Here is a 9,273-nt window from a genome sequence, read left to right as displayed (position 1 = left end):
TATATGTGTGTGTGTGTGTGTGTGTGTGGACAAAAAAAAATTCCTACATGGAGGGAAGAAAAAAAGGGGTGTGCTGAATATCGTGGTCCAAAGGAAGTGAGCCTTGGTGGGCGTTACTGTACACCTTCCTGCTTCTGGGCAGATACTGCAACTTCAGGAGACATTGCTGCAGCTGAGCTGTGACGTAACAGGGTACGGTCTCATCTGGAATGGTGAAGCAGTCATGGTGGAATAGTCACTGCAGGGTTCACTCAACCTGGGGCAAAACATGCTGGTGCTCCTGAGTGAGGCATCGTCAGCACTCGGCAACTGGGCAGGACTTCTTCTGGTAAGAGACTCAGAAAGACATTTCTCTACTGGTACTGTCACTGGTGCTGTTACTGCCGACGAGAGTGGAGTGAGTCATAGCAGGGACGACTCAGCATACACCCCCAGACTGGGTCAACTCAAAACTGCACTCTGCCGGTCAGGAGGTGGAGTGATAGGAGTCTCAATGGGAAGTCGTAACAGGACAACTCAGGCATTGTGTCTACGAGCGGCGAGCATTAGAATTTTCTGTACACAAGAGCTCAATACTTTTAATCCTGCACCTTCTCTCGTCATGCACAGGTGAGAGAAAGCAGGCAGCAGGATCTTGGCATAGATCTGAAAAATGAAGTCTTTTAGGGGACTCTGTAGTTCCTTTATAACTTTGGCTGGCCAGCGGGTTTCTTCAATGTCCTTGAGCCAGACTCCAGCTGTTATGCTAAGAGTTCGCTCTAGTGAATCTTGGTGTCCATACTGTGTCGGGATAACTTCAGAAAAGTCATGTCCACCAGTGACTACAGTGTCTCTACACCTGTGTGTAATCATCTGTTTTCTTCAAATGCCCTGCAGCAAATCTACATCTGCTAAGCCTCCATCTCTTACCTTGGTTAATTTTGGCATCGGTACTCTCTTGGGTGAAACTTCACAAGAGTCACCTCCAGTGACCACCGTGTTTTACCACGGACATTAAGTTCCAAACCCCAAGTGATTCCTGAGCAACTTGCCATCAACATCGACATATTGGAAGACCTTTTTCCCGATAGAAATACATATATACATATTAGCTTTATTTCACTAGTTATTTATATATTTTGTTTTTCAATATTTGCTTCAGATAGGACTAGGAGGGGTGTTAATGTTGCAGTTTTATAACTGTAGTGTAAAGCACCCTTCTGGCAAGACAGTGATGGAGTGAATGATGATGAAAGTTTTTCTTTTTCGGGCCACCCTGCCATGGTGGGAATCGGCCGATGTGTTAATAAAAAAAAATATTTTCTGAGTTTAGCTTATTATAATGCAATTGTTCATCTTATTCCGATAGTATTAATTTTTCTGTTTCGTTTCTTGAGCAGGAACCGGTTCTTACAAATACTCCTTGAGGGTCTGAGACGGTCTTTACACCTTCACACTACTTACCACATATTTTCTCTTCAATAGATAAAACCAAACAAATGGACGGAAAACAATTAGATCACAAATATTGACATTAGAAAAATGTCAGAAAATACCAGTAAATTACTAAAGAAATTTCTGGTGGTTATTTGTCCACTATACCTGCATGTTCGCCAATCATTATGGATGTGTATAACTGCCACTCAGAATACTATCATAACTTGGACTTAATCAATTCCTTTGTTTTATGCAACTAAAGTGTTCTTGTTGGAAAGTAACAAGTATAAATAATGTTCGGATATTTTGCGACTTGATTTAACGTCCGGTAAAAGCTGAAGTGTAATATATCAGAGCCAAAGCAACAAAACACATTAAACTGTGAAGTATGTAACTCTGTTATACTTGAAGCAAAGATGACGGAGGTAAAACACCTACCAGGAGAGTGGTAGTGTTGTTCACTCTTGATTTCTCCTTCACCCTCGGGATAGTAATAGTCGGGATAGTAATAGCCAGCTTGTAGGATGATCGTTTCCTGGACCATAATTGTATCCTTCTCTTCACGGATCCTTCTCTACTGCCTGGGAACTTTGTCTTCTGTTCGTGAGTTAATGTTTCTGACTTAGGGTTTTTTCTCCTGTTGTGAGGATTCCCTTCTGAGCTATTACTTCTCTATTTGAGCCGCCTTCCATTCTTTTCTTGAGTTTTTCTTTGTGTGTGTGTGTGTGTGTGTTTGTGTGTGTGTGTGTGTGTGTGTGTGTGTGTGTGTGTGTGTGTGTGGTGTTTTTTATCTGAACTTATTTGAGTGTATGTGTGAATGTTTGAGTGCTTCTACACTGAGTGGCTGTACTCTTAAGTCATTCACTAATTTTACACCCAGGTTTAGTTCAGCTGTATACTCTAATCATTCACTAGTATCAAAATAAAATCCTAAATATTGAAGCTAATAATGGCTTCTTCCATCGTTTGTTGATAATTTTGAATATGTATAAACTCCATGAAGTCGATAACATGTACTTCCTTCACATTCTTTATTTTCAATTTGACATAATTTCTTTTATGTTATTTACTGTCACTTGCCACCACCATAATTCTCCGACTCACTTGCACTTCACCATATTTGGAAAACTCTGGACAGTATCATACTTTGTACAAGTTTCCCACTGCCACCTATTTCACATACCAAGTCAAGACCACAGCTGTCTCTTTGTCTCTTTCATTCTGTCTGTCTGTCTGTCTGTCTGTCTGTCTGTCTGTCTGTCTGTCTGTCTGTCTGTCTGTCTGTCTGTCTGTCTGTCTGTCTGTCTGTCTCTCTCTCTCTCTCTCTCTCTCTTTCTCTCTTTCTCTCCGTTTCATCCCGCTGATACTCGTCCTTCATTATTCGTTTATCTTCGCAATTTGTTTCCTAGTTTAAGATGCCTTTTAGCTGTAGGTTCTCTGTAGCTGCTTTCATGTGCACTTCCATATTGTTCATCTTCCCTTGTGTACATTATAATTCCTATATCTCCCATACGTTACCTTCATAAAATTTCTCCTCCGATCTCTACCTGTGGTGCACTCGTCCTGTTCCACAGGGCTCTCTTGGTCTGCAACTAGTGCTGGCATCTGTTTTTAGTCACTGATGTTTATGTGCCCTTGAGCTACTGTCACTCCATGTTGTAGTGACTCAGGTGCCTGGTATTTCCTACTGAGGGATCCTGAGTTATATCATGAGCGGCTGGTGATGTTGTGCCCTTGTCAGGTCAGTTGCTCTTTCTCCATCTGTCCTTGTTATTTTCGGCCATTTTCCAAGGACATTCGAAAAGTGCTTCAGTCCATTTACAGTTCCAGTTGCCTTGTAGATTCTTTGTCATCCAATTCCTTATCACTTGTTCTTAATTGACTGGGAGTGTCGCTCCTTGAACCCTTTCACTTGCTTCTGTTGACGCCAACAACCAACTCAGTAAAGAAAGTCGGATCAGAATTCTACTGAAGGCCATTTCTCTCCCTGGCAATTTTTCATAATCATTGATTTCTGAGTCAGCAGTGTTTTTCTAACTGTCATGCTTAAATAAACTTCATAGAAATCGTTGAGGCTTCAGTAATTTGATATTATATGGGTATAGAAAAACCCTTTGGGAAAAGTAATCTTACAAATTTTTAAAATCTCCAGAATTTTTCCTGAAAATAAAAAAATGAGATAATGCTAACGAGAGTCGCCCGATCAAAATAAAAAAATATATCCAAAAATAGTAATTAAAAAGTTAAATAAAACACTAAAATATATTTTAATATCTTTATTATTCATTTGCAAAATAAAAAATAAAAGCAATTTCATTAATCAAGATTTTACATTTTACAAAATAAATAACTTTTTAGATGAATTCTTTCCAAAAAACATTATGTGAACATAAGACAATGGATATTTGACATAAATCTGATGATGTATTACAACACACATAATCTTCTTCCTGATCTTCCTAGTATGGATGACGATGAAGTAATTGACTGTTACTGTTCATGCAGAGATTCACCCTGCAAACTGCACAGTCAGTATTTGTCCTGTCACTGTTACCTCTCTGCTGCAAGTTAACTTGTTACCGTGAACTGGCCACTGTATTAATGTGTTTGTACCTCACACTGTCATCAAGCACGTTGATGCTGCATTAGAGTTAGCATTCCTGTGACTCCAAAAGACCTCATATCACGTAAATATTTAAAGAAAATTCAATGGCAAGATTAAGAACACATCTAAGAAAAGTCGCATGTACCAACGTTCGGATTTAACTGGCTTTTTTTTTATATAAACGCAATTGCATATCATTTTTATCAGTGATTCCCATATGATCATTATAAGTTTTGATTATAAAGAAAATTAAACTCTGGTGTCCTTTGAGTATATCGTTGTCATAAGTTAAACCCCTTGGCTGTCCTTAAGTAAAGTAACAACTATATAGTCCTACCATTACACAGTAAGGATACCGTCACTATAATTGTAATCCACAGAAACCCCTTTTCACTTTCTTGCTCTCCATTTTCTTGATACTCTGTTGATCTGGGTTTCCGATCCTGTAATCATTGGCAGCACCTGAGTATCTGCTCTTCAGGAACTTCACCAAAGGGAGTCTGGTGAAGACGTCTTCAGCAAAGATTTCTGTTGTACATATGTGGTTTATTGTCTTAGTGAGGACAACATAATCATTGTGTTCTGGGTCAGATCATTCTCTTCCTGAGCGAGCTCAGCAGGATGATGATCAAGGGTAGATGGCCCTGAGACATCAGTATGTCATGTAGCATACCATTATCACTGGCACGACAAGTTTGAAACCCCATTTATCAGTCTTGGTCTAGATATTTAGTTGAGGTTTCGTGTTTTCTTGCCCTTGTACGAGACCAGGGACTACCTTGGTGTTCCTAGAATCTTTAGACAAGTTCCCATGAGCCTGACCCTAGAGAACCTGTCCTCTATAATCTATGTCTTCTCATTCAGAAGCAGCGCTCACCGCAGCATCGTGGCCATCTTAGGAACTATACTCATATACAGCAACAATCCAAACAAACTTACCATTTCCTCATAATTGGTTTTGAATATTATGTTGATGTCCTTCTCTTGCTCATATAAACAAGTTGGAAATATATTGTTTACAATCATTTGTTTAGCAAATATTTTAAGAAATTACTCCACTAGAGACAAAAATAACTTCTAGTTCCTGATATTTGAACTCAGGTGAAGCAAGGTTTGATGTATGTACCTTTCCCCATGAGCACTCACGTTGGCTGACATATTATGCGCTACTTCCTCAACAATTTCTTCTCTTTTTATGTTGTAAATCTTTTTTTTAAGTCTGTTCTTCTGGATGAGTCTTCCATTCATCTTCACTTAATGAGGATGAAGCAACGCAGGAGCAAATTCATCTTCAGTTTCCGCCTCATTTAAATCATTTTCACTATCCATGTCAGGGTCGTCAACAACATGTCAGGGTCGTCAACAATATGTCAGGGTCGTCAACAACGTGTCAGGGTCGTCAATAACGTGTCAGGGTCGTCAACAACGTGTCAGGGTCGTCAACAATATGTCAGGGTCGTCAACAACATGTCAGGGTCGTCAACAACATGTCAGGGTCGTCAACAACATGTCAGGGTCGTCAACAACATGTCAGGGTCGTCAACAACGTGTCAGGGTCGTCAACAACATGTCAGAGTCGTCAACAACGTATCAGGGTCGTCAACAACATGTGAGGATCGTCAGCAACATGTCAGGGTCGTCAACAGCGTATCAGGGTCGTCAACAACATGTCAAGGTCGCCATCAACATGTCAGGGTCATCAACAACGTATCAGGGTCGTCAACAATGTATCATGGTCGTCAACAACATGTCAGGGTCGTCAACAGCATGTCAGGGTCGTTAACAACTTATCAGGGTCGTCAACAACGTATCAGGGTCGTCAACAACATGTCAAGGTCGTCAACAACATGTCAGGGTCGTCAACAACATGTTAGGGTCGTCTACAACGTATCAGGGTCGTCAACAACGAATCAGGGTAGTCCACAACATGTCAGGGTCGTCAGCAACATGTCAGGGTCGTCAACAACGCATCAGGTCGTCAACAACGTATCAAGGTCGTCAACAACATGTCAGGGTCGTCAACAACATGTCAGGGTCGTCAACAACGTATCAGGGTCGTCAACAACATGTTAGGGTCGTCAACAACATGTCAGGGTCGTCAACAACGTATCAGGGTCGTCAACAACGTATCAGGGTCGTCAACAACATGTTAGGGTCGTCAACAACATGTCAAGATCGTCAACAACATGTCAGGGTCGTCAGCAGCATGTCAGGGTCGTCATAAGCGTATCAGGGTCGTCAACAACGTATCAGGGTCGTCAACAACGTATCAGGGTCGTTAACAACATGTTAGGGTCGTCAACAACATGTCAAGATCGTCAACAACATGTCAGGGTCGTCAGCAGCATGTCAGGGTCGTCAACAACGTATCAGGGTCGTCAACAACATGTTAGGGTCGTCAACAACATGTCAAGGTCATCAACAACATGTCAGGGTCGTCAACAACGTATCAGGGTCGTCAACAACATGTTAGGGTCGTCAACAACATCTCAAGATCGTCAACAACATGTCAGGGTCGTCAGCAGCATGTCAGGGTCGTCAACAACGTATCAGGGTCGTCAACAACATGTTAGGGTCGTCAACAACATGTCAAGGTCATCAACAACATGTCAGGGTCGTCAACAACGTATCAGGGTCGTTAACAACATGTTAGGGTCGTCAACAACATGTCAAGATCGTCAACAACATGTCAGGGTCGTCAGCAGCATGTCAGGGTCGTCAACAACGTATCAGGGTCGTCAACAACATGTTAGGGTCGTCAACAACATGTCAAGGTCATCAACAACATGTCAGGGTCGTCAACAACGTATCAGGGTCGTCAACATCATAGTTGGTCTTATTCTGGCCTTGTGATCGGTAAAATAGTCACAGGTGACCTGCAATAACCAGAGAAAGTAAAATGAACATCTGAAAAGAACAATGTTAAGGACTTGTAATAAACTAAATTAAATTTAATTTTCGCTAACCAGTGGCTTCTTCAGTCTAATACAGAGGAGAACGGTGGAAGATGATAATATAGAAATAGTCAGTCCCTCAGCCTGGAGTCGATGTGTTCAGTCCAACGAGGCTGAAGGACTGATCCCCATTAACTCCTCGTCTTCCACTATTCTTCTCTCTGTATTGGACTGAAGAAAACCACTATTTGGGGAAACTTTACAGAATAAAGAAAATCAGATATGGCACAAGTCTCTCATTTATCAACTTTATGAACATTTGCCGTGAATAAATTATTGCCATTGACGGTGCAGGTAGAAGCTTTAAACATGACAAGGTTCAAGACGAAATGTTATAGAACACACCAGCTAACACTTTCGTGCATAACATGGTCCGAGACAACACAAGACGAAGCTCGAACTCCTACTTCGTGACATGGTCCCATGTGACACCTTTGGGAATAACTTGCTCTGAGACGAAGTGTCTAACGTGCGAGGAGTCACTATTGTCAGTCCCTTTTTGTTCCCGTTAGTTCACATCTTTTACATTGGCTTGTTATATTGGGTTTAATCACTTCATTTGTATATCAAACTATTGTTCAGTTTAGCAATGCAAATGATGAAAAGTGGGAAATTCAACTGACAAGAAGCTGCCAGGACAAGCATTTAGTTGTAAGTGTTCACACTCTGATGAATTAGACCCATCGAAATCTTTATTGAGGAAACGTTTCGCCACGCAATGGCTTCATCAGTCCTAAACAAAGATGAATGATCAAGATCAGAAGGAGTTTTAGGCAATCATTCTCTCGGGCTGCTTCACCTCACCTGTAGACAGGTGAGGTGACGTAGTAGTAGGCGATATCACAGTGGAAAAATCCAAATGTAGAAGTACGTCATGCGTATAGTTTAGGCAAGTGAAGAATTCCTTGTATCAAGATCCCAGTATGTTGCTGTGTCTGATAGGAATGTAGATAAATGGTCAACTTGTTGGTTCTCTGAATCATTTATCTACATGTTTACTCTCTGTTTTCTTAGCCAATGGTATGTAAGAGAATACGGCCGTCTTATTAGTATCATATCTATTACCGGGCTTAAGCTCTGCGTCACAAGATTCCACTTTTCAGTCATGCTTTCAGAGCCCACTATAGTGGGCTTTGCCCGATTAAGGGAGTTTGGCTTGTATCCTAATAGTCACAGTCTTGGTTCGTCTGACACTGGATAGCAAAACTCCTGAGCTGCTGTAGTTTCTTCATTTGTTTCTGCTCCATAATCGGCTGTGAACGTACAAAGTATTACTCATTGTTCTCTTCCATTTCCTCACACCTACGTTCATTCGCTTCTAACTTTAAGACTGCAGAGAGGTAATTAATCGCCGAGTCCACTGGGCTCTATCTTCTCCTTTCTTCTGTTTTTTTCTCAACTGCTTCCAGCCTAACTTTTGCTTCTACAACGTGTCTACTGACCTCTTGCCCAGCAATTAGGTATGATATACATCCACTCATTGGTCATATCCAAAAATAATAATGCCTTTAACTACCTCACTTCATTGGACGGCAGAACATTGTCTTTCATATTACTGTGTATGAGTCGAATTCGTCCAGAGAAAAGTAGACCAAATCTTCATCATGGCTGAAGGACGGATTATCTCACCTTCGACACCTTCATGGCGGAGACTCTAAATAACTTTTTCTACTTTCCCCAAATAACAGGCTCTAAATGGAATTAATAATGCCACCGGTTGGCGAAAATCACCAAAATAATGATACCCATGTGTTGCACATGTGCCTAATTCTATACCATTCGGAAATAGTGTACCATTATCACTAATATCAAGAGTAAAAGGAACGGATATTGGGTTGGCAGAAAGTTACTGTATGATCAGTGGATGGATAACAAGTGTATAAAAATACACTAGGTTACTTAGATAATTAGCCGCCTAGAAGTTCAGGCAGTACCCCGAGGTCGAGGCCACTCAGTGCTGATGTTAGTGAGGGCTCTGCAGTACCCCGGGGTGGAGGTCACCCAGTGCTGATGTTAGTGAGGGTTCTTCAGTACCCCGAGGTCGAGGCCACCCAGTGCTCATGTGAGTGAGGGTTCTTCAGTACCCCGAGGTCGAGGCCACCCAGTGCTCATGTGAGTGAGGGTTCTTCAGTACCCCGAGGTCGAGGCCACCCAGTGCTCATGTGAGTGAGGGTTCTTCAGTACCCCGAGGTCGAGGTCACCCAGTGCTCATGTGAGTGAGGGTTCTTCAGTACCCCGGGGTCGAGGTCACTCAGTGCTCAAGTGAGTGAGGGTTCTTCAGTACCCCGGGGTTGAGGT

The sequence above is a fragment of the Cherax quadricarinatus genome, chromosome 19, assembly GCF_038502225.1.
Source record: "Cherax quadricarinatus isolate ZL_2023a chromosome 19, ASM3850222v1, whole genome shotgun sequence".
Taxonomy (NCBI): domain Eukaryota; kingdom Metazoa; phylum Arthropoda; class Malacostraca; order Decapoda; family Parastacidae; genus Cherax; species Cherax quadricarinatus.
This window is presented reverse-complemented; position numbering follows the sequence as displayed.